This window comes from Ambystoma mexicanum, chromosome 2q (assembly GCF_040938575.1).
Source record: "Ambystoma mexicanum isolate Mex_15411 chromosome 2q, UKY_AmexF1_1, whole genome shotgun sequence".
Lineage (NCBI taxonomy): Eukaryota > Metazoa > Chordata > Amphibia > Caudata > Ambystomatidae > Ambystoma > Ambystoma mexicanum.
Genome location: NC_090924.1, coordinates 1,399,479,417 through 1,399,506,231, shown reverse-complemented (window position 1 = coordinate 1,399,506,231; position 26,815 = coordinate 1,399,479,417).

Sequence of the window (26,815 nt, the reverse complement as noted above, 5' to 3'; positions counted from 1 at the left end):
GCCTCCAAAGTAGTCCCAGGTAAGTATTCCTCCTCAACCCCACCCGAGTAAAAAATAGTCCCTAGGTAAAGTAGTCCCTTCCAAGTCTCTTTTGGCTTGGAGCTCTTGCAGCATGGTCTGCATCAGGTAAGTTTGCAGCATGGTCTGCACCAGGTAAGTTTTAATCTATGAGCCTGGCGCCTATGGCGACAGGACTGACTCTCCATATGAGCCTGGCGCCATAGACGCCAGGACTGCACCCAAATAGCCCCTAGCAGGGGTTGTTGGGCTTGCTTGGAATAACTTGATGCCTGCTTCCGGGGTTGCTGGACTTGATCTGGATCCCCGGGGGTAGGCATCATGACAGCACTCCCCCCCCCAAGGCCCCTCCTAAAGTCATTCTTCCCCGTGGTTTTGGTTTGTCTGGGAAATGTCGGTGGAATGTTTTCACCAATCGGGGTGCATGAACGTGATCATTAGTTTCCCATGACCTTTCCTGTGGTCCGTAATCTTTCCAGTCGATTAAATAAAAAAGCTTTGATTTCACCAGCTTGGAGTCCAGGATGTTCTTAACCTCAAATTCGTGTTCCCCTTCTATAAGAATGGGGTCTGGTGGCTTGGTTAGTCTTGTCCCTGGTTGCACTGGCTTCAAAAGTGACACATGAAAGACGGGGTGAATTTGCATATTAGCAGCTAAATCCAACTTGACGGCCACTGGGTTGATAATGGCCTTAATAGAGTAAGGTCCCAAATCTCTGGCGTTAAAGGGCTGTGTTCCCTTTAGAGGCATGTGTTTTGTGGCCAACCATACTTGGTCCCCTAGCTGGTATTGTGGAGTATCATTTCTATGCCGATCAGCATTTTTCTTGTATTTTTCTTTCGCCTGTTTTAAATGTGCAGTTTCTTCCTTAAAGGCTTGTGTAATTGTAGCATGCAGATGGTCCACTGCGGGCATTTCTAAGTGTTGGGTGAGTCAAGGTCTGAGGTTCGAGGATGGTGCCCATATAAGGTATAAAAGGGGCTTTGTCCAGTTCCAGAATGTACGGAATTATTTTATGCATATTCGGCGATCCAAAGAATGTCTTTCCAATTACTCTCAGTCTGATGTAACATACAACACGGGTATTGTTCAAGGGTCTGGTTGGTCCTCTCCGTTTGACCATCGGTTTGAGGGTGGTGACTGGTCGATAACCTCACATCGATTTGTGCCAATTGACAGCATTTTTTCCAAAAATGTGAAATGAATTGACTGCCCCGGTCAGAGACCAATACGGACGGAAATCTGTGTATGCGAACAATGTTTTCGAGGAACTCCTTGGCCAGGATTGAAGCTGAAGGTAATCCCTTTAAAGGAATAAAGTGGGCCATCTTGGAAAAAAGATCCACAATAATTAGAATGGTGTTAAATCTATTGCATGGCGGTAGATCAGTAATAAAGTCTAACAATAAGGTGTGCCATGGAGTAGGCGGAATGTCTAAAGCTTGTAAGAGTCCAGCTGGTTTTCTCTTCTGACTTTTGTTTTGGGCGCAAATGTCACAAGACATTACAAATGATTTAATATGCTTTCGCCAGGTGGGCCACCAGAATTGTCTCTTAATTTTACCTTCAGTCTTTGCGATACCTGGGTGCCCCTCCATAAGGTTGTCATGATAATGGGAAATGACTAGCTCTTGTGGTTCCTTGTGTGGAAGAAATAGCCGCCCTGGGTAATAAGGTAGGTCATTGGTGACAGAGTAGTCCGTGCCTTTCTTTACCCAGTCCTGCAGGGCTGTAGGATCAAAGAGTTGCTGGATCTTTACCTGGATGTCCTCTAGTGTCTGTAGAGTAGTCATGCCAAGAATCCTTTGTTCGGAAATTATAGGTACTGGTTCTGGGTTTACTTCTGCCTCTCCCATCCCTATTCGGGATAAGGCGTCTGCTTTACCATTCTTGCAACCTGGTCGATATGTTATCACAAAATCGAACTCGGCAAAGAACAATGCCCATCGGAGTTGGCGTGACGATTAGGCATTGGCTGTCTTTAAATACTGCAAGTTCCGGTGATCGGTGATCACAGTAATGGTATGCCTGGCACCGAGAAGATAGTGGCGCCAAGCCTTGAAGGCGGATTTAATGGCTAATAACTCCTTGTCGGTAACCGCATAGTTTAACTCTGGTGATGAGAACTTTCTGGACCAAAATGCTACTGGGTGAAGCTGGTCAGTTTTAGGGTCCTTTTGGGACAGGACAGCTCCCATGGCTAAACTGGATGCATCAGTTTCCACTATGTATGGAGGTTCAGGGCGTGGGTGCCTTAGTACAGGTGCAGACATGAATTTTGCTTTCAGTTCTTGGAAGGCATTTTCAGCTTCTTCAGTCCACATAAAGCGTTTATTTTTTCACAAGAGTGCTGTTATGGGATGTACAACATGTGAGAAATCCGGGATGAATCTGCGGTAGAAATTGGCAAAGCCGAGCATGCTTTGTACTCCTTTAACTGAACTTGGTGATGGCCACTTAAGAATTGCGTCCACCTTTCGTGAGTCCATTCGGACTCCTTTTGGACTCAGGATAAACCCAAGGAATTCAACTTCCGTGGCATGAAAAACGCATTTTTCCAGTTTTGCATATAGTTTGTGCTGGCGCAATTTCTCAAGGACTGCTCGGACGTGCTTCACATGGTCAGATTCTGAAGAGGAGTACACTAGAATATCATCGATATATACGACAACACAAACGTCAATGAGTTCAGGAAGGACATCGTTCATAAAGTATTGGAAGGCTGCTGGTGCATTGCACAACCCGAAGGGCATCACCTGGTATTCGAATAACCCATACTTAGTGCGAAAAGCAGTCTTCCATTCGTCACCCTCTTTCACACGTACCAGATGGTATGCCCCCTGGAGATCCAACTTAGTGTATATGCAAGCGTCCTTTACTTGGAGTAATAGTTCGGGGATCAGAGGCAATGGGTATCGGTTCTTAACAGTGATCTGGTTCAATGCGCGGTAGTATATGCACATTCTGAGGTCACCTTCCTTTTTGGGCACGAAGAACAAAGCTGAAGATGCAGGGGACTTGGATGGGCGAATGAAGCCATTAGCAAGGTACTGGTCTAGGTATTGCCGTAGGTGAATGTTCTCAGGTTCTGTAAGGGTGTAGATCCTGCTACAAGGGGGTTGTGCACCGGGTATGAGATCGATTTGACAATCGTACGATCTGTGAGGTGGTAAGGTGTTTGCCTGTTCTTTTTGGAAGACATCCTGGAATTCTTGATATTCTGGAGGTAATTGCACGACTGATGTGGTGACTGTGGCCAGGCCTGCGTTCAAGTTTTTCTTTGGGTAACAGGTTTGTGCACAATCCGGGAAGGTTATTCTCTTCTCTCGCCAATCAATACAAGGATTATGTGTTTCCAACCAAGGTATCCCCAGTATTATTTGGAACTGTGGGGCTTTGATTAGATCAAACACAATAGTCTATTGATGCCCATCCTGACCCAATAGTGTCATCTCTGTGGTGGAATGAGTTACAGGCCCAGAGGCAATTTCAGTTCCATCGACTGTGGTGATGACATCTGAGGTGGTCTTTCGGCAGAGAGGTAGATATCCTGGAAGCCAATTCATAGTCCACATAGTTTCCTATGGCCCCGCTACCAATGTATGCCCTTACTGCGTGCATACGTGATGGCTGCCTTGGATCTACAAGGACCATTGGTATGATGAAATGCGAGGTCTGAGTATCCTTCTTCAAGCTCGGCAAGCGGACCTCTACGCTTGTCGGGCGTGGTCATTTCCCGAGTCTGCCTCCATATGGCTTTTATCAGCAGCTCCTACCACCTTCTTGGGTGGTTTTACAGGACAATCCCATAGAAAATGCCCAGACGTTCCGCAATATAGACACAATTGCATTTGCCGTCTCCTTTCTCTTTCCTTCTGGGTTAAGGGTCCTTTAACCCCTCCGATTTGCATGGGTTCTGAAGCATCTGCTCCTTTGGGGTTAGCGTGGGCTTTGACCAACACCCGATTCTCAAACTTGGCTCGATCAGACTTTCTGTTCCGAAGTCTGTGATCTAACTGGACCACTAAGTCTATATATTCAGCGCAGTCTTGAGGTGGGTTCACAACTTGAGCCAAGACATCCTTGAGTTCTCCTCGAAGCCCTCGATGAAACGTGATAACGTGATTCGTTTTACCTCGGGCCATCCAGTTTCCACTATCAACCTATTAAAGGTCGCGATGTAGGATAGAAGGTCCTGGTTACCCTGTCGTAGGGACAAAAGTTCGTTATCCAGGGCCTGTCCTTGGGAGTGCCAGGCAAATAGTCTTTCCATGCTCATTTGAAAGCCATGAAAATCCCGAAGAATTGGGTCATCCTGATTAACTAGTGGAATTGACCAATCAGCTGCACTGTCGCTGAGATATGACAAGACAAAGGCTACCTTGGCTTGATCGTTTGGGAAGGCTCCAGATCTGCATAAAAAGTGCAAGCGGCACTGGTTCATAAACGCGGAAAACCTTTTGCGGTCCCCGGCAAAGCGCTCGGGCGGAGCTAATGGAATAGTTCCTGGTAGGTTTATTTGCACAGGGTTACTCGATGACACAGGAGCTGGATTTCCCCCGAGTCCTGGTAGGGGTGTTTGTCCAGCCTGGCTTTGCAGTAGTTGCCTAGCAAGGTCATCAGTTCGCTCCTTTGACAAAATCAGTTCTCTCCTAAGAGCATTGGTTTCTTGACGGGCGGAGCTTACTTCAGCCCTCAGTTCCCCCTAGTAATTGGGCCAATTGGTTAGTTTCTGAGGTATCCATAACGCCCGGGTGGGAATTTGTGGGTAGGCTTCGCGTTCTGTTACGCTCACCTGGCTCTCACAGGGGCGTCAATCTGAAATGGACAGCTGCGGTCTCCACCAATGTGACGCGTAGTGCCGAGATGACAGACTGGATTGGCCCACCTAGCTTCGTTTGCATGGCCCGTAGGAGTATTCTTCTGCAAATGGAGAAAGGGAATTAACCATCCGTGGAGTTGAGTTTTAACCCCCACCCCCGCTGTTCTCCCCACTGATCACCTTTAATGTCCCCTCTTATAGTCTCACCTGATGGTTTGGAAAGATGAGCTCTCCATCCTGCATTGAGCGCAGGGGCGCGTAGATAACCAGTTGCTTCACTGGTTCGAAGGAATTGGTGAGTTCCAGAACAATATTGACTCTGAGATTTCTGGCAAGACGCTGTAAGTAAATAGTTCGTAAGAGTTCAAATGTCTGACTTTCACTCTTGTCCGATTCCTTGCAGGTTGCAGCTTGACCCTAGCGAAGAGTTCCTCGTGGCAACCGGTAACATTCAGGTAAGGATTTGTATTATCCGACACAGTTCGATAAAATAATGTCAATATTTAACCTGTTGCTTTCTCCCTTATTCAGGTGCTGAGAGAAATTATGAAGTCTCTGGGAATAATGCCTCCGGCGGTAAAATTAGGTAAGCCTATTGTGGTGAGAAGGATTCCCCTTGTTTGTCCCTTTGTTTCACCTTGCTGTCCTTTTGTTCCCTTTAGGGGCAGAGGTGCGGCGAAGATGCGGTGGAGGCTGCGCCGACCCGTGAAGAGGAATAGTACCCCCGGCGGTAAAATCAGGTAAGTCTATGGGGGTAACTAATATTGCCTCTGTTTATTCCCTTGGCTCACCTTGCTGTTCTTGTGTTCCCCTTAGGTGCCGGAGTGCGGCGGGAGCATGCAGAAGGATGCGGTGGATAGTGAAGATGCTGCGAAGGCCGGTGAGTTTAGGGCGGCGCTGCAGCAGGCGAGGCAACGCGCATAAAATAACTTCTTTCTTCCAGCTCGAAGGCGCAGTGGATCGGGAATTCAGGTAAGGATCAAAGGTATTGCTCTTGTTCTAACCTTGTCTCCTTCTTTCTCCCTCTTTCTAGGAGCTCCAGACTCGAGGCGGGCGTGGCAGAAGACTGGATGCAGACTTGCAGGCACGGTGAGCGTCACAATATACAATGAAAGTCTTTTCACTCACACTGCTCTACCAAAACAAGGCCCTTCAAGGGTAGCAATACTGCACTCCCAGATATGAAAGCCACGCTTTGATAAAGACTTGCAATGAAATAGCCCAATGACAGAAGAGCAGCGAAAAGCTTCAGTTTTGGCCCCTCCTTTTTGACGCCTCCTTTCATGCATGGCCATAGTTAGGCAAGTTGCTTCCCAGTGAGTTCTAAAAGTACACACCTTGTTATTCTATGCCCATTTAATTTACAAACTTGTATCAAGCAGAGGAAAGCTGTTGGAATGCCTTCCCTCCTGCCGCCACAAAGCTAAAGTTAATTCTCAACCCCGTGACCAGGCCCTTTACAAATTACATCCCCGACCAGGGCCTCTAGAGTGGCGTTGTACCACCCAGCCTGCCTCGACCAGCAGCAGCACTTTTATGTGAACCATGAAATCCCAAGGCAGTCGATGGTCATTGACACCGACACTAGTTATGCAGAACGAGGCTTACACTAAATGGTCATTGTCAACATAAAAAAAAAAAGTTAAAAACATGCACGGTGCACCGACATGGCATTCAGCAACACGGGTGCCAACCTTTGATTTTCGCTAAGGGAGCAGACATTCCTACACAGAGAGGAGCGAAGAGCCATACCCATGCCCATCTCGAAACAACATATTTTAATACAACCCATTTTGCAGTAGGCATTTGAAAAAAGCCATAGGCTTTATACAGGAAGGTCTAAACATGAAACATTGCAGCAATTTACCTAACCTTCTGAGCTGTATTTGGACACAGAAGTCCTGGCCCACACTGCCGCCAAAAGCAGCTCACTGCTGCAGGCAGAGAGCAGATGTGGTAACAAATCACTGGGAGGGAGGAGGCCGGGCTGAGGCAGCCCTGGCCACGCCCAACCCTACCGCTCCCCCCTCCAGTGTTTTGAAACACTGACTGCTGCTGGCGCCATGGTGTCTCGGTGTTACCTTTCTCTGCATCTGCAGCGGGCCGGCGGCGATGGGGCTGCAATTGCAAAGGATCTGTAAGTTACTTACTTGCAACTTGTGTCCGTACGGTGGCGAGGCAGAGGCCCTGGGGGCCGGTTCCTGAAGTGTGAAGGCACACTGAAGCCCATACCTGGGCCGGAGACCGGCCCAGCGTGGACTTCAGGAAACAGCCCCCAGGTCTCCTCCATGATTTTGTATCGGCCACGGGGCGATTGGCTGACGGCTCGATCCGACCCTGATCCACCGTGATGCAAACACCAGAGTAGTATACATCGTGTGTGCACAGTAACCACAGGGATGTGGTGTTATATACAGTGATCGGATCAGCAGCCGGGGAACCAGGTGTGCACCATAAGGAGGCCACGCGCCGGACAGGCATAGGATGGAAAGATTGTGTGCACCAGCAGCTATCCACATACCAAACCTTGACAAAATAGTGTGCACCAGCAACTTCCAGTCTCTGATCCAATCTTCCAGTCACATGTGCCTCTGCAGTGATCCACACACCAGCATCGACGATGATGATTTGCACAAAATGTAGTGCCATATCGGGGGTTCGCCCCCTCCTAACTAGGCGGTTCATAAGTCCCTTCCTTCCTTCCTTCCTTCGCCCCCTCCTAACTAGGCGGTTCATAAGTCCCTTCCTTCCTTCCTTCCTTCCTTCCTTCCTTCCTTCCTTCCTTCCTTCCTTCCTTCCTTCCTTCCTTCCTTCCTTCCTTCCTTCCTTCCTTCCTTCCTTCCTTCCTTCCTTCCTTCCTTCCTTCCTTCCTTCCTTCCTTCCTTCCTTCCTTCCTTCCTTCCTTCCTTCCTTCCTTCCTTCCTTCCTTCCTTCCTTCCTTCCTTCCTTCCTTCCTTCCTTCCTTCCTTCCTTCCTTCCTTCCTTCCTTCCTTCCTTCCTTCCTTCCTTCCTTCCTTCCTTCCTTCCTTCCTTCCTTCCTTCCTTCCTTCCTTCCTTCCTTCCTTCCTTCCTTCCTTCCTTCCTTCCTTCCTTCCTTCCTTCCTTCCTTCCTTCCTTCCTTCCTTCCTTCCTTCCTCCCTCCCTCCCTCCCTCCCGCACCCTGAGCCCCAAGCAGGCTTCCCAGGCATCCATGTGCGCGTGCAACCATCAGGCAGGGGCGGGAACTGGGCCCAGAGAGACCAGAAATCGGCCAATGCACCCAGCTGTCAATACACCGCACTCCCCTCACAAACCGAAAACAAAGGCCTCCGGCACAACGAGGAGGCCTTAAACGAATGCAGGAAGAGCGAACCTGCGAGAAGGAGGAAGTGTGCCTGGCGCAGCGCGAGGTGACATACTACAGGAAATAAAACCTAGCATCTGTTTTTTTGGGTCATTTCAAGACATATGTTCATTTATTCTATAGTGTTGTTTCTATTTTATCTGCATTTTTGATCATCTGTTTTTTCGGGGTTGGGGGGAGTTCTTTGTCATGTGAAACAGATTTACAGCACGTGCGATTTGCGGGCTAGCAGTTTCCAGTTTCTGGCATACGGTGAACATATGCCGCCGTTCGCCGTTCTCCAGCACGGGCTCGCGTCTAACACATTGCTCAGGCTACAGGCGTGCGTCACACATGCCAAACATGGCGCCGTTCCTCGTAGCAAAGAGTGCGCATCTAGACATGGACGAGATGTCCATTACATTACACAAAATGGCCGTCAACGGGGCCACGGAGTGACCAAAAACCCTCCCCCACTTATGCACCTGTTACTTTATCGCCATATTTCCTCATTTCTTCACAGTTGTGCCATTTGTCAGTTTTGAGGTAATCATTCATCCTGACACTATATGACAATTTTCTTGTGGGTCTTGTGTGCTCACAGGAAGCTGTGTTCTAAGCAGCGCTACATAACCAAATATGCATTAGCATAGCTCTCAACCTTTCATTGGCCCTGGGTGGGTGAAACCCCCCGATTTTGTATTTGCTGGGTGAAATGCCCCTGGAATCCCATGGGCATGTGGGAAGCTTGGCGGGTCAGAGCGCTGCCAAAAGTGTAAGAGTTGAGAGGTATGCATTAGGAACCTGTCCGTTGGCTCTGCACATTTGGAATTTTAATTTATTTATTTATTTGAATTTGTATAGCGCACATCGGCTCAGGGGCATCGTGGCGCTGTTACAGTATGCTCACTTGGCACAGGAATACATTACATCATGTAGGTAAGTTCATTGCGTTACATACAGTCAACACATGAAAAAGGTGAAGAGACAGGTTAGTTGAACAGCGTGGTTTTCAGCAATTCCCGGAATGCTGTGTAGGGTTTTTCATTTCCTAGTGCCGTGGGTAGTGCGTTCCAGCTTTTTGGAGCTAGGTGTTGAAAGCTGGACCCACCTTCTTTGCTTCTTTTGAAAGTGGGCATGTAAATCTGGTTGGTCAGATGGGATCTGGTGGGTCTGGTGGACGAGTTGAGCATGATCCTTTCGGATAGGTAAGGAGAGGTATCTATGTGTGATGGACATAGTTTTGAAAAGGATGCAATCCTTTACAGGTATCCAGTGGGCCTCTTTCGTGGCCTGAGAGATGTGTTCCCTTTTGGGAATACTCAGCGCTGCTCTCAGCGCATTGTTCTGTGTGAATTTCATTTTGGTTTTTTGCAGAGGTGCCCAAGAATAGGGCATTGCAGTAGTCAAGTTTGGTGCCTACTGTGGCTCTAGCTATCGATAGGCAGTTTTTCGTGGAGAGGAAAGGTTTAACCGCATTGATTACCTTAATGGTGAGCGCAGCGAAGGAGGCTATGGCATTAACCTGACGTGACATTGAGAGAGTTGCGTCAAGGTATACTGCTAGGGTTATTACTGCTGAGGAGACAGTAATGGCGGAGTTGTCAATATTAAAGGTTTTGTATTGTGGTGGGAGTTTGTTCAAGGTTTCCTTGGTGCCTACCATGAGGATCTCTGTATTGTCTCCATTTAAACAGAGGCCGTTGGCTGCCATCCAAGTTGAGATGGCTGTGTACATTTTGGTTAGTGCCGCAGCGTCTTGTTCATAGATGCCGGTGATGGGGAGAAGGACTTGGGTGTCGTCGGCATAGTTGGTGTAGGCTATGTCGCGACAATCCAGGTCATTGAACAGTGGAAGGGTGGATATATTGTACAGTGTAGGGGCTGTGCATGAGCCCTGTGGGACTCCACAGTGGATGGTGGTCGGGGTGGCGCAGGTGGAATCCGAGAAGACTTTCGTGAGTCGACCCTTGAAGAAGGAAGTAAGCCAGGAGATGGTTTGAGGAGAGAAGTGGGCTTTGTTTTTTAGTTGTAAACTTTGGATGTCATGGTTGACCAGGTCAAAGGCAGCGGACAGGTCCAGTAGGAGCAGAAGTGCCGGTTTACCTTTGTCCATGATGTCGCAGATTTGTATTTTGAGATCGAGTAGGGCAGACTCTGTCCCGCGTCCTGTACGGAAGCCTGATTGTCTTCTTCCAAGGATGTGATTTTCTTCCAAGTATTGCTGGATTTGCGTGTAGGCCACTTTGTCCAGAATCTTGAACAGGAAAGGGACAGTGGTGATAGGTCTGTAGTTATTGGCATTTTCTGGGTCTAGGGTGGGTGTTTTGAGAAGTGGCGCACCCAGGCTTCTTTTAGGCTTTCTGGGACTGAATTCAAGTTGAAGGAGGCATTGATAAATGACTTGAGAAACAGTGCAGGTGTTTCTGCGCAGTCTTTGACTAGTTTGATGGGGCAGGCGTCACCTTTGCAGTTTGAGGGCTTGATTTTATTCACATTTTCTATTACTTCTAGTTCAGAGATTTCTCAGAATTTGAAAGGTGTAATAGGGTGGTCTTTAGTGGCTTCTATCTGTCTCAGCGTGGAAGGCTGATTTGATGTGCTGAGTGAGGTTTTTGTGGTGGTCTAGAATTTTCTTCTGCAGGAGTTCAATTTTGTTCAGGAGGGCGTACTGTATGGTGTTGCACCAAGTTTGATCTTTAACAATCTCTTGGGTCTTGGTGGCTGGTGTGGAAAGTTCTTTGAAAATGGACGAAGAGCTCTTTCGATTCAGAGCTAGCATTAGAGATTCTATCATTGTAAGATGTAGATTTGGCTGTAATAATGGCTTTTTTGTATTGTGTAGCCAATGATTTGTACAGGGATAGTTAAGAGGCGTTTGGGGAGCTTTGCCATATGTTTAGCGCTTTGTATTTTATACTGCACAGTTCTTTTAGTTCTGCTGAGAACCAAGTATTGGAGTGTTTAATGTTCTTGGCTTTTTTCCTTTGGAGAGGGGCGATGATGTCTATCGCTGTACTAATCGTGGATTTGTAGATGTCCGCCAGTACTGCTGCGTCTGGGGCGGAGGGGAGGTTGGAAGTGAGTGTGTCTAAATAGGGGAGAATCCTTTCTTTAGTGAGGTTCCTGGCTCTTCTGGCCATGGCTGGTGGTGTTGGGCTGTTTTATTTTAGCTTTGGTTTCAGGTGTAGGGATGAGGAAATGTACAAGTGAGTGGTCGGACCATGGGGTGGGTGTGATGGAGCTGATGTCGATGTCGCACTTGTGGTCCGCTATCCAGTCAAGGGTGCGTCCTTTGCAGTATGTGTGTGCGTGGATATTTTGATTGAAGCCTAGTTCTTGAAGTGCTTGTACCAAGACTATGGATGGTCTGTCCTTCTGGTCATTGAATCCCAGATTGAGATCGCCCAGGAGGATGGTTTTAGTGGTTGTTTTTAAGTTTTCAGCTAGGAGGTGTATGAGGTTGTCATGGAAGTCAGATATAGGGCCTAGTGGACGGTAGGCTAGATTGATGGTGATGGTGATGGTGGTTTTGGCGGATAGCGAGATCTTGGCTGCAAGAGAGTCAATATTTTCTCCGAGATTGGAAGATGATTGTCTTATCTCTAGGTGGTCCTTGGCTATGAGGGCTACTCCCCCGCCTATGGTTAGAGGTCTGTCTTTTCTAAAGATGGTGCATCCTGGCGGAATGGCTAGTGAGAGGGCAGGGCCAGCTGCATTGTGTAGCCAGGTTTCAGTGATGGCGAGGATGTCAAGGTCGAGGTTGGTTAGGAGGTCATGGATTTCTATGGCGTGAGCAGAAAGGGATCTGGAATTGATCAGTGCACAATGCAAGTTGGAAGGTGTTATAGGGGTCAATTTTTTTCTTTGTTTTTACTTATGGTTGCTTCTTTTGTGGTAGAGGTAGGTGGAGCTTTGGGCATGCTGTGTAGGGCTGGGTTTGTGGCAGGTTTGGGGAGGCCTGTGGTCTGTGAGTTATGGTGGCTGGCATTTGAAGTTTTATTTGGGTGTCTTGAGCTGATGACTAGTAGTTGGGTTCTAGAGCTAGTGGTTCTTGGCAGTATTGTGCGGATGGTGGTTTTCGGGTGGGTAGCTTGGAGGTTGTGTTTGGTGGAGTAAGATGGTAGGAAGAGGGTAGGAGGGATATTTGATGGAGTAGGGCATGGAATGTTGGCCATATTGTAGGCCCGATGTGGGCGCAGGGAGCAGCAATAATACGTTGTGGGCAGAGAGAGCAGCAGTAATCAATTGTGGTCAATACTGAGCAGTAGTAATCGATTAAGGGCAATACTGAGCAGCAGTAATGAACTGTGGGCACTGTAAGAGGATTCAATTCAACACTACAGCTAAGTCAATGCCTAGTCTGGGATACTGAATGGAAACCCTTATTGATATATCTTTATGTCCAGTTCATGAGTTCTGGATGACTACCCCTATATAACACCCCTCTCTTAGAATCCCCCTGACTCCACTGAGCCAAGAAGTAGTTCTGTTTTGCAAGTTTAAAAGGTTTATTTGAGAAATAAAACAAAATATAGATACCATGCTTTTATAATAATTAATAATCGATATCGCCCTTATAAATATAATGTTAATCAACAATGGGTAATCTGACACTAGCACACTTCTTTATAATCAATGAGGAGTTGGTGTAGGATGGATAAGGCAGCGAAAATACTTTCATGATTTCAAGGGAAAAGCAATGAGGAATAAAATGCAGTACAGAAATACTTGATATGATTTTAGCAAAAGATAAGATAATCACTTTTTCTCTGCCAATTCACCCCCCTGCCCTATGCAATGTAAGAAATGGAAGGAGATGGAAAGAGGAGCACACAGTTCTCAGGAATGCAATCAAAGACAATACGAAATTCAATTCCCACCCCAGCAAGCTTAGAGAAAACAGGTATGAGTTTTAAAACACAGGCCCAAGTGCTTTGAATGTGGTGGCAATGAAGTGAGAAATATGCTGAAAATGCTTTTAATTCCCTTTAGGAGGTTCAGGGTGAGTGAGAGATACTTGGGATGAGCTCAGGCTCACTTTAGCAATGATTCAGGGATGGTTATTAAGAGGCAAACAAATTTTTAGCAAAGGAAAGCAAAAAGCTGCTATCTTTTTACAGGTAAAGAAATCAGGCCAAATCGCAAATCGCGGCAAAATTTGCGAGTGCGTGAATCGTGATTACGACAAAAGTATATAAACCAAGTTCCTAGGACAAACGGTTTCAGAGATATGAACGATTTTGTAAAGGTCGTTTTTCGGATTTAAAGTAAAACTCAAAATGACAGGTGACAGCTTGCAGCTGCAGAATTGACAGGTGACAGTTGTGCAGCTTTAAAAATGACAGATGACACGATTTCTAGGAGGCAGTTCTACTTAGGTTAAAATAGTTTGGATTAGATTATTTTAACTAAGAGATTGGTTCTTCACAGTTCTGCTAGGTACTCACAATATAAATTTGAAATAGGCCTCGCCACGGATCTGGTCAGGTTTTGGACTGGACTCCAGTCCTGGTCTCAGCACTTCACAGTGATCTGGGTCAGCTCTCTGGTTCTGCTCACAGCGGTCTGGGTCACTCTGGATCTCTGGTCTCTGGTTCTGGATACTGCTCTGCTTTCCGGTCCGGATCAAGTGGATTCTGGATGTAACACTGCTTTCTGGGTACTGGCAAGAGTTCTTGGCAAAAGAATTCAGACAGCTCGCCTGGCTGTGGAATAGTTCTCAAATGATTTTGAGGCCTGCTGACAAATACTTTTGCTTGCAGTGGGCCTTCTTGGTTCAAAGTTCTGTAGTCTCTGTTTAGCTTGGAAGTCTAAGTGTAGGATCTCTGGATGTGAAGTCGTCGGTCAGCATGCTCCGCAGCAAATGGAATTGAATGTCTCTACCTGTCCCAGCAGTCTCTTTTTATGTGTTTTGAAAATGGGTGTGTGCCTGGGCCTAGCTAAGCCTGCCCCTCTCTACTTGTCATTGGCCCAATTCTCCCCTCTCCCATGATTGGGGGAAGGAAATGGATTGTCAGCATGATGAAGTCTGTTTATGGGTCAGAGGATCCTCTCCTGGTCAGTTTGCCCACAAATCTATATTTGATTCAAATACATCCTTCCCAGATATACAATTTGTTGAAATTACATGTGCACATTATATATTCCTTATGGTCCATGCTTGTCCGCCTCTGATGTTCCTGGGGGCTTGCATTCAAAAATGACAACATTTTGCGCTTTTTAACTGGTTTTGCAATATCGGACATTTACCCAAAATTACACACATGTGCGCAAGGAGTATGGACATTAATTGATGAAGTGTCAGATTTTTAACATGCAGACATTTGGAGTGAGACCCTATTTCCGCTAGCAACCCCCCAGAATACACCACAGGGTCCTAACGCCTCTCAAAATGTTTACAGAAAAATCACAAAAATAATGATATTACTTATATAATTCTGACAAGTCCGCACTATGAGTTATCTATCTTTTTAAAATTATGCCCTGGTCAAAAAGGGGTGTGGCTTCCCACATCACAGGGTGGAATAACTAGTTTATCCACTTCCCCCAAGCTCAGCTGCTAGCAGGGCACTGCCCCTCCCAGTTTCCCCTAAGAGGAAGCCACCTTACGGCCCCCCAATATAACATTTGCCTGAGTCCAGGGCAGGCCTTTGTTCAACTCCCTGTAGTCCCCAGCTGCTCCACCCCTAATCTAATCAGAGAGGTGACAACTCCTTTTGGCAAGGGGAGTGGCTGAACAGGTTTCAACTCCTGTCGGGGGTAGTTGTCAGGCAGAATCCAGTTTCATTAAGCCAGGTTTCAGCTAAATGTCACTTTTTGTTCCCAGTTTTCTACATTCAAATCAAACTGACAATTTTTACATATGCATTAAATAATTACTTCCTTCAAGTCATTTCAGAATATAGTTTTACATTGTATCCACCTCTTAGCAAGTCTTTCCTTGGTCTGGTTTTGTTTCATTTGTTCAGTTTTACACAAAAGTCTGGTGGTTTTAAAACGCCGGCTTTCTGATAGTGGTGAGTACTGGTAATGCAACCATTTTTGGGATTAAGAAAATGAATTCCCCACAGTTCTGAGTTGCTGTTTTGGCAATCAGCATTGCCATTCCCAATGGTTTCAGGCTACTGTGTGTGTAGCCCACTGGTGGTTTTAGGCAGTGCCCTCCTGTGCTCACCACATAGGCAAAAATGGGTGGCAGCCTATTCTTCATGTTTTGCCTGTGCACTCTCTGGGGAGTTCTGGCCATCATGATGTTTTCCATGCCAGTACTGCACAGTTTTATTGTAGGGCTTGGATGCATGGGTAAAAACATCCCACAAGCCCCCCCTCTTGCGATGGCCATTCTGTCCTTTCACTGATGGAACTCGCAAGATCTGGGATGTTCGCCTCCTCTTCTTCCAATTCCATAGGTGGCACAGTTCAGCATCTTTTCCTCCCTCCAGTCGATCAATCAGTTCTCCTTGCTGGTCCTGATGGGAGGATTGGGCGGTACCCCGGGCCCCTTGGGTCTCTGCTCCCGGTCTCCGGATCGTCCTCCTTGGCCAGTCTCCAGGTTTTCTTTCTCCTAGGACGACAAAAGAAAAGCGGCAATACCTATTCGTAGACATTTTTCCATCACTACTAATGGTGTGGCAGACATATACATTTTATACTTTAACATACCTAACATTTTACTTTTGAGATACAAGTTATCATTCAAAGACAGTGGCTTACAAGAGTATAATATTTTAGAGACTATATGTAGGATATTTTAGGGTTGGAACTGAATTAATCTGGAGCGGTCCCCTCTGGTATTGCAGAGGACTCCTCCAGTTGCTGCAAAGTGTGCCTGGGATGGCAACACTTTAGCTGGTTAATATGGACCCACTTGTCTTCCCCTTCCGCCAGACTGCCTTTGGGGATGCAGATCTTATAGGCAACAGGGGAGATCTTATCTATAATTTCAAACGGTCCCTTCCATGTAGGCAAGAATTTTCGCTGTTTGGCCTGGTTCCTTTGGAAATTGTATAGATAGACCCGATCACCCACCTTATATTCCTTTCGGGTAGTTTTTAAATCATAGTGGGTCTTCATGCTCTCGGCTGATCTTTCTAGATTCCGCTGAGCATAGGCAAAAGCATGCTGAAGGTGTTTCCTTAAATTCTCCACATACTCATGAGTTGTGGAGGCATTTATCAACGTTTGCTCTTGGGTTCTGTAAAGCAAATGCTGGGGAAGCACCATCTTGCGTCCAGTCATCAACTCAAATGGCGACATTTTGGTTGCAGATGAAGGGGTAGATCTGATGGCCATTAGGACCAGAGGTAATCGGATATCCCAACTTGGCCCAGAATCTGCCACAAACTTTTTTAAGATGCTCACAATGGTTCGGTTATATCTCTCCACTGCTCCAGAAGAAGCTGGCCGGTAAGCAATATGTAGCTTTCTTTTGACCCCCAGTATCTCCCACATCTTTGTCATTACTTCACAAGTGAAGTGGCTACCCCTGTCTGACTCAATCCTTAGAGGTAGACCAAAACGGGAAAAGATGTGGTTAATCATGAGGGCAGCTGCTGTTTCTGCCTTGCAGTTTGGGGCTGGGAGACATTCCACCCACTTGGTAAACAAGCATGTAACGGTCAACATGTACTTGTTTCCTTTAGACGAGCGAATCACAGGGCCTACAAAGTCGATTTGCAAATCTGACCATGGCAGTGTCATCCCCCTCTTTTGGAGAGGCGCACGGTGTGTGAGGGATGATGGCTGAAATTGTGCACACACAAGACACCCCTTCAAGTATTGGTCGAGGTCCTGCCGCATGTGTGGCCAGTATGCAACCTCTCTTAAGATTTCCAGTGTTGTGTGAAACCCCCTATGACCGGCGGTGGCCGCATCATGGGCGTGACTTAACATCAGGCTTCGGCATGAGGTAGGAACCACCCACTGATCATGGCCAGCTTGGGATTTCCTTACCAACAAACCGTCTTGGATTCGGAACATTTTTGGACATTTCATCAACACTCTTAGGTCCTCTTTCCCAATGCAATCGGTATCCGTCAGGGGAAAGTTCTCAGGGTCCTCAAGGTGTTGGTAAAACTTAGCAATAATTGGATCCCCCTTCTGAGCTGTAATTAAATCAGCATCAGGGGTCTCCTTACTCCATTGTGCAGTTGAAAGATCATTGTGAGCATTTGTCTGGGACCTAGTGATAGCAGTGACCTGGATTTCCCCCAACAGGGACTCTATTTCGATTAGATCCCCTTTGATGGCCCCGGTTTTGGCCAGCTGATCAGCTAAGTCATTTCCAGTTTTGTCTGGTCCCTCTACTTTGGAATGACCCTTGATCTTCTTCCAGTAGATGGTCATCCCATTCGAGGTAACCAGATCATCAATGTTTTGGATTAACTTCCCATGTTTCAGGGGTTTGTTATTAGCGCATAACATGCCTCTGGTTTTCCAGTTGACCAGGTGCTCCACGAACCCGTTCCGTACATAATCCGAATCTGTGATTATGACCAGTTCGTGGAGTTGACGCTGGACAGCAGTGAGGATGGCCTGATGCACAGCCATCAATTCTGCCACCTGACTACTTCGGGGACCAATTTTGTATCCAGCGGAGGGTTCTGGGAACTCCTTCACCCATGCATTCCCTACGCCAGCCACCAGTTCTTTCTCCCCGTCGTTGTCAACATGGTAAGAGCATCCATCCACATAGACAGGGGCATTCCCTCACACTTGTCTTCTTCAAAGACTTTGTGTGGGGAATTAAGGTAGGCCTCCATGTTGTCCTTGATTTTTAGACTTTCGTCCTCGAGACAGTTTTCTCTGGCACAATCATGCAAGTCAGCCAGACCTTGCGCGAGGGGACTCTTCTTGTTTTGGCCATATCTGACCTCCACAGGAAAGCCTTGCATTGACAGAATCCAGGAAGTAATTCAGGAATTACTCACATTTCCGGCCCGGATTCTGTCACTTTGGAGATATTGCAGAGGCTGGCGTGGAGTCTCCACTATGATGTGTTCCCCCTGGATAAACGGGCGGTAATTCTTCAATGCCCACACCGTTGCCAGGAGTGCCTTCTCACAATCGTTGAATTTTTCCTCCACAGAGGATAAAGTTTTGCTCGCATAGGAGATTACTTTATTGACCTTGTCATGCTTTTGGTATAATACTGCCGTCAAGCACGTATTAGAGAACCCCCTTCTCCAGGAAGAACTCCTTGTTTCTGACAGGGTAAGCTAGGCAAGGCACTTGTGAGAGGCTTCTTTTGAGTTGTCTTACCGCCTCGGATTGTTCTGGACCCCATTCCCTCTTGACCCCCCCCTTCAAGAGATGAATCAGGGGTCTAGTGATCTCTGCGTAGCCTTCAATGAACTTTCTGCTGTAATTAGTCAGTCCAAGGAGGCTCCTTAGTTCCCGCAGAGTTGTGGGGTCTTTCAGTTTCTGGAGTGCTTCCACTTTCTTTTCTTGGGGACAGAGACCCTGAGGAGTAATCGCATGCCCCAAGACATTAACACAGGTTCTACACCACTGTGCTTTATGAAAGGAGAGTTTTGCTCCGGCTGCCCTCAACTGTGTCAGAACATAACGGATCTGCGCTATGTGTTCCTCCACAGATGAACTTTTGATGAGGACATCATCTACATAAGCCATGTTACCCCTTGCACCCAGGTCGGGCATGGCCTTATGTAGGAAAATGTTGAATTCATTGCTGGAGTTGAGTTATCCGAAGGGAGTCCGGGTCCATGTGTACTGCTGGCCCCAAAGGTAAAAGCCAGTTTGTATTGGTCCTCCCTACTGACAGGCACGGTCCAGTATCCATTGGTCAGGTCTATTGTTGTGAATACCTGTGACCCCTGAATCTGGGCCAGCCCTTGGTCAATGTAGGGCAGAGGCCATTGGGAATTATGGACCCGTTTGTTGAGCTCCCTAAGGTCGGCGCAGAGTCTCCACTGGCCGTTTGGCTTCAATATTCCCAGCACCGGATTATTGAAAGTGCTGTGGACTGGACGGATTATTCCCCGGGACTCTAGGTTCTTAATTATTTCAGTAAGGGACTCCATGGATGCGAGAGGCAAGCGATATTGCTTCACAAACACTGGAGTCATTCCAGGGTCCGTGGGAATTGTTGTGGTGTGGATGTCGGTGCGACCACAGTCATATGAGTCTACCGCAAAGAGATCTTGGAAATCCAAGAAAACTTGTTTCAACTTTTGCTTCTGTTTCAGAGTCACACAGGCATCAGCTAGGTTGAATCTCTCTTCCACCATCTGCCTGAAGCCTGGAAAGACTTCTGGTTTGGCTATCTCAGCGGCCTCCTCCAGCTGGGTGGAGAAGTCCCTGGTCAGAGTGCTGATTTGGACTGGAGGCTTCCGGTGGGAAAGGCAGCCCTCATGGACCTGGAAAATCACCTCATCCCTCCTGAAGTCACAAGTCACATCTTCCTTACCGTAAGGGCAAGAAGTGTACACCAGGAAGTTCCCCCCATGCCGGGTGAAGATCCTGTCTGGTGTTGTTTTGTCATCACTGTCACTGTCAAAACAGTCCTTGGGGATTGGTCCTAACAGTTCATTTCCTAGATCAATGGAGAAATGTCGGTCATCAACCGCCATTCCAATAATGGTGCCTGCGGCTAGAGTAATACTCTTTAAGTCGCTGTTATCCATCTATATTGGAATGGTGTCATGTTCTATGTTGACTAATGGAGTTGGGTTTACCCCCAACCCTTGCTGTTGGAGAGAAGCATTTAGATGTATATAAGCATCAGGGTTTTGCAATTTTTGTCCTCTTTTAACTTTCACTTCCAGGGAGAATTGTCGGGTCCTTTCTGGGATGATGACTTCCTCTTTGATCTGAATTTCAACTGCATAAGGTAGCAATTGAGCTGACCTAAATGCTTTTTCTGGATCATCAAAGCCCATGGGATTATCCGCTAACCGGGACCAAGATTTGAAGTTTATTAGGTCCAAACTAATGGCAAAGCGATTGAGAATGTCACTGCCTAAGTAAAAGGCAGCAGTGACGTCTCGCACGACCCAACAATTATGGACTATGCTCTTGTTGCCAATGGAGATTTTGAGCATACACCTGCTTGGCAGGAGATGTTTGGAATTAGGTGCTTCCAGGTCCATTTCCCATTTGTCTATCAGTTTGAATGTGGGAATGGCTGGATCTTTTGGGAGTTGGCGGAACATGGCTTCGCTGATGAAGCTCTTACCGTTGTTCACACACACTCGAGCGAGAACAGAGTCCTTCCCATCATTTAACTGGACAGGGATGAACAACTGCTCTCCAATTTGCTGAATATCAGCCAGGCTCTGAGCTGATTTCACATCTTTCTGGACTATAGGAGTGGGAGTTTCTGATTGTGGATTAGTATAGAATTTCAGGGTGTTTCCTTCCAGTGTGGAATACCACCTTAAACTGGAAGGAAGGTTGATTTTCAGAAATAGAGAGGACCCCCCCATCACCAGTCTGTTGTCCTACTGCTATTACTGTCACGTCTGGAATTTGGTTGTTCTGGAAGTGAAATTCTACTTGGTCAGATTTTTGTTCAACCATGTGGCAGGTGCCAATTAAACTAACATGGTTGACACTCTGTTTAAATTTTATTGGTCGGCTAGTCTGGGTCCAGAGGACCTTGTTTACGCAATCTATTAGGGTTGACAACCTTCTCAGGAGGTCATTCCCTAGTAAACAAGGGGTGCCCTCTGGAGTCACTACTATGACCGGGTGTTTCACCTTGTATCGCCCAATTTTAATGTCCAAGTCTGCAGTCCCCTCAACGGGAATTTCCTTCCCGTCAAAGTTCTGCAGTTGTCCAGGAAGAGAGGTGAGAGGAATTCGGTAATTCTCCCCCCTTCCTGCATTTAGTTCCTCAAAGGCCCTTTTGGACAGAAGGGTAGCTTGGGATCCAGTGTCCGCCAGTGTCAAAATTGTACCCTGCCCCTGTACTTGTACCGGGGCATAGTATCTTCCCTCCTTCTCCTCAAGGGGGCACAGATAATGCACATTTTTGGACAACTGGTGGGCTAACCTTCTGGTTTTGGACATTGCTAGCGAAGAGATTTGGGCAGAATTCTGTGGAGAGCCTTGGGAATCTGAAAGAAAAAGTTGGCAACTGGAGATCAGAGCCATTGTGGGTTCCCCTGGTTCTGGTTCTGGGTCGCCCCCCCCTTTTTTGAGGCAGTCACCAGGATGGGATTGAACCAGGGGATTTCGGTATTGTCGGTTCTGGGATGAGATGATGGGCGGCGGTAGCTCAGTCTCCACATCACCCCAGTCTGAATTGACATCCCTTGGGACCCATTTTTCCTTGGGAGGAGTTCCCCCATCTCTGAAGGAGAAGATCCTTTTCCCAGGATCTTCTGAGGATCCCTCTCCCTCAAATTGATCAGTTAAATATTTTCAATTTTGATAATTCATTTTCAAGTATACAGATTCTACAAAAAAATATTGACAGTCTTCAATTAATTTTTCATAAAAATGAAGCATTTATTCCTTAGACATAGGCATTCTTATGATGTCCAATGCATTTCGGTCCTGTGGGCCATCTCCAGAGTCCAATTTCTATAAAAGATAACCAAAGACATTCTGTAAGTGGCAGAGGGTATGGTTTTCATATCGCATTAGGGTATGTTGTGCATGTGGTTGCCTGCCTGTGGTTCTATCTCTCTTACCAATGCTTCATAGGCTTATGTTATCTCTGGTGCTGCTAGGCTGGTCTCAGCTCTATGGTCTAGACCTGTGTCAGTCTTTGGTGACTGACCTACAATGTAAACTATACGTTTTGTGGGGTCATTCGGGAAACAGGACTAGAACTCGTTTACTAGAGAAGTATAATCTTTGACCGTTAAATGAAATCACAAGAAAGCAGCAGTGCCCACTCAACCAGAACCATCAACCAGAAAATGTAAAAGTCAAAATTTGAAAAAAAAAGTAAATGAGAAGCATCTTGAAATTAAATATTTAAAAAGCAAATAGTAATGTGTTGTTTCTAGGGTTCTGAGTGGCTCTACTGTCTATTGGTATCTTGGTGGAATGTCATGATGTAAGCATGGATTGTTTGGGTGAATGACTGGCAGGTGGGTTCTTTGTGTGTCAGTTAGATCGGATGAGCTGCATGCATTGGACTTGTCAACTGGTTATGAAATAAACATACTCACCTACTTAACTGGTGTATCTGGCATAGTATGTAATCAGAAGAACCCCATTACTTCACTGGCGGTGAGGTGGTCTTAGCTGCTGTGGAAGGGATGGTAGGCTGACAGACACTGCTGTCCAGGGCTTACATACATCTGTCGAGGTGCCAGCCGGGGGAGGACCGGTGGAATGGTCCTGTAACAGCTTGCAGTCCGGGTGGTGCATGTGGGGGGCTGGAAGGAGCCAGCTGGCGGAAGGGTCCTGGTAGAGGATTCCAGAGGTCCTGCGGTCCAGCCGGCACAAGCACTTTTGCCAGCATGAGCAGACATGCAATGGGACAGGACAGACGTAGTGTCTGTGGGTCTGACTGGGGGGCATACGCGGTGTCTGCGGTAACTTGCATGGGAAGAGGAACTGGAAGAATGTCTGGTGCTGGCAGAAGGGTCGGTGCAGAGTGGTGCCGGGCAGAGCAAGCTCCTGTTTAATCGGCAGATGTTGTGGGGACTTTAGGCAGCAGGCCGGGCAGAGTTGCCAGCGTGGTGGTGCCATGTGGGCAATCAGTGCAGATTTGCGGTATACCACCAGCTCTATGGCAGTCGGAGGTGCGCAGTGGGATGGCCAGGCCATCCTTATCATTCCACAGTCAACGCAGGAGTGATGAAGTGGCAGAACATTGGGGCTTTGCGTCAGGGCATTTTGCGTGCCAACCTGAAGGCCAACTTGAGTGGTTTCCATTGGAACGTGACATCAGGACGATGCATTCCAGTCCTGTGTGAGGGTAGTTACCTTCGCTTTGGTTGCAGACCTCAGGGAACAGGAGGGCTGTTAAAAAGCACACTGGCTGATGAAGGCAGGCTGAAGGTGACAGGTTTTGGTATGCAGCCTAAGCAGAAGACAGAGCCCAGGCGGGACGGCCCGGAAGGTGTGCATGCCTGTCGGCTGCAACTATTACTGGAGTCCCGTGGTTGCAGGGTGTGTAGGGATGGAAATTAGTTTGCCGCTGAGTTCTCTTCAAGATGTCGGGGCAAGATTCATATAACATGCAGCAACTGGACCCCGATTAGTGGGCCTGGTTTGTGGATGAGAGGAGATTCAAAATGTGTGTCGGGGAATGACATGTCAAGTGTATTGGCTAGGTGTAGAGGCCTGTATTTTATTGTGTTGTTGTGTTCTTGTGGTGGCCTCGGGGGTTCAGGAACGTAGCAAGTTGGGAACAGGATGATGTTTAGGCGTGAAGGCCTGTATTAGTTATGATGTTGTCAATCTGTTTGAGCCTTTATCCGTTTAGGTAGGGCTATTCAAAATTGAAGTTTGTAGTATTTCAGCAATTGTCTAGGCATTTGAGGGTTGTGGGGTGCACTCACTCACTGGTCTTTTTTTGACATCTGGACATGTGTGTGCTGGAATTGTATTGTGCTAATTTTGCTATTTTCTTTCATAGGGGGAAATGTGGACTTGTGGGTGCGGGGCGTCTCTCTGGTATATCCGTGGGTGACGTGTTTTATCCTTATTAGGGACATTGGTGGAGATGCGGGTGTGGGGATCTGTTTCAAGAGTCTGAAATTTTCCCATGCATTTGTTTTGATTTGTGTGTTGTTTTGTTGCCCGTAGGGGGTGATCCCTCTGGTTGATATGGTTGCTGTTTTGCAGAGTGGCCGGATGGATTCTGAACTGGTTGACTCTTTGTATTATGTTTGTGCTGATTGACTCTGTATATTATGTTGTTAGTTCACATGGTATAGTGTTGTAGTGGGTGCGTGTTATGCTTTGTTGTTGGAGCGTGTTTTGATTTCGGTGGAATGGCCAGGTGTATTCTGCATTAAGGTGTTTTGGAGTGGCACCATCTGTGGTGCATGAGGGTTGCTTACAGCTGGGATTGGGACATGTGAGGTGCATGGCATTTCCAACTGTTGGTAACAGTTGTGGTTGGTCTGGGATGTGTGAGGTGTATGTCATTTCCAACTGTTGGTAACAGTTGTGGTTGGTCTGGGCCATGTGAGATGATTGGTATTTTCAACTGTTGGTTACAGTTGTGGTTGGTCTGGGCTGTGTGAGGTCCATGGGATTTTCAACTGTTGGTCACAGTTGTGGTTGGTCTGGGCTGTGTGAGTTGCATGGCATTTTCAACTGTTGCTTACAGTTGTGGTTGGTCAGGGACATGTGAGATGCATGGTATTTCCAACTGTTTGTTACAGTTGTGGTTGATCTGGGCTGTGTGAGGTGTATGGTATTTTCAACTGTTGATTACAGTTGTAGTTGGTCTGGGCTGTGTGAGGTGTATGGTATTTTCAACTTTTGGTTGCAGTTGTGGTTTGTCTGGGCCGTGTGAGGTGCATGGTATTTTCAACTGTTGGTTACAGTTGTGGCTGGTCTGGGCTGTGTGAGGTGTATGGTATTTTCAACTATTGGTTACAGTTGTGGTTAGTCTGGGCCGTGTGAGGAGCATGGTATTTTCAACTGTTGGTTACAGTTGTGGTTGGCCCGGACTGTGTGAGGTGCATGGTATTTTCAACTGTTGGTTACAGTTGGGGTTGGTCTGGGCCATGTGAGGTGAATGGGATTTTCAACTGTTGGTTACAGTTGGGGTTGGTATGGGCTGTGTGAAGTGTATGGTATTTTCAACTTTTGGTTACAGTTGTGGTTGATCTGGGGCGTCTGAGGTAATTGTTATTTTCGAATGTTGGTTACAGTTGTGGTTGATCTGGGCCATGTGAGGTGATTGGTATATTCAACTGTTGGTTACAGTTGTGGTTGGTCTGGGATGTGTGAGGTGCATGGTATTTTCAACTTTTGGTTACAGTTGTGGTTGGTCTGGGCCGTGTGAGGTACATGGTATTTTCAACTGTTGGTTACAGTTGTGGTTGGCCCGGACCGTGTGAGGTGCATGGTATTTTCAACTGTTGGTTACAGTTGGGGTTGGTCAGAGCCATGTGAGATGTATGGGATTTTAAACTGTTGACTACAGATGTGGTTGGTTTTAATTACCATATGAGGTGGATGATGTGTTTTTTTGGGATCCCATTTTGGAATTTTTGGAGTTCCTCTTAACTGTTGGTTGCAGTTGGCGGATAGTGGTTGCTGTTTGGTTGCTTTGAATTGTTAGGCAAAGTTTGTATACAGTACCCGTTGGGACCAATACATGAGGGTTGCTTACAGCCGGGATTGGGACATGTGAGGTGCATGGCATTTCCAACTGTTAAGTCTGATAGACTGTTTGTCATGCAGCTACTTACAATTGTCTTGAACAATAACTTTTTTATGTTTGAGGACAAATATTATATTCAAATTTCTGGAACCTCAATGGGTGCCGCAATGGCTCCCAGTTACGCAAATATCTTCATGACATACCTAGAAGAGACGAAAGTACTTAATAATCAGATGTGCAATCAAAAATAGAAACTCTACACTAGGTACATAGACAACCTCTTCGGTATCTGGAGTGGAACAGAAGAAGAACTAACACAATTTTTCAAGTTTATGGAGACATTGGCACAAAGGATCAAGTTTACCTACAAAATGAGTAGAACATCATTGGAATTCCTTGACGTAATGGTGTATGAACATCAGGGGAAACTCTCTACTACTGTATTCACCAAATCAACAGATAGGAATAGTTTGCTCCTTGCATCTAGCTTTCATCCACAAACAACGATCGAAAGTATCCCTCTGAGCCAATTATTGAGATACCGAAGAATCGTATCCGAAGAAGATGAATTTGATAAAAAAGCGAATGAACTAACCAGGAAATTACTTTCGAGAGGTTATGACCAGACACAGCTACAACATGATAAAGAAAAAGTCAAGAACATCACTAGACAACAAGCTTTGAGTCCAACTGCCAAGAAAGATACCACAGACATTGTGTATGTCACTACTTACTTGCAACAAAGGAGACAGATTAAAAAGATAGTGAAAAATAACTGGGAGAAATTATCACTTGATCCTAAATTAGTAAGCCTTTTTCCGACACCTCCACTTTTTGCTTACAATAAGAGCAAGTCAATCCGAGATTGTCTGATTAAATCAGACTTCTCCACGAAGAAAATACAGATGAGCAATTTTAAGGGAACCCTCCCATGTAACAACTGTAACTGCTGTCACAATGCCCTACAAGGTAATTACATTCATCACCCTCATAAAGGCAATATGATTGCACTAAATCACACTTCCACATGTGATACTCGGAGTGTTATTTATGGCATTAAGTGTCAGTGTGGGCTCTATTATGTGGGTCTTATAGGCAGGAAAGCCAAACAACGATGGTGCGAACATAAATCTAATGTGCGACTAAAACTCATGAAATCTCCAGTAGCACAACATTTTAATGAACGCAATCACACATTTGCACAAATGCAATTTGTAATTCTGGAACATGTTAAATTACCTAGATAAGGAGGCAACTTACAAAAATTGCTTCAATAAAGAGAAACATTCTGGATAGACAAATTGGACTCAATGGCTCCCCGGGGAATGAACTTAGAATGGGATTTGTATTGTTTTTTGTGACGGACTGTCTGCTACAGAGTTT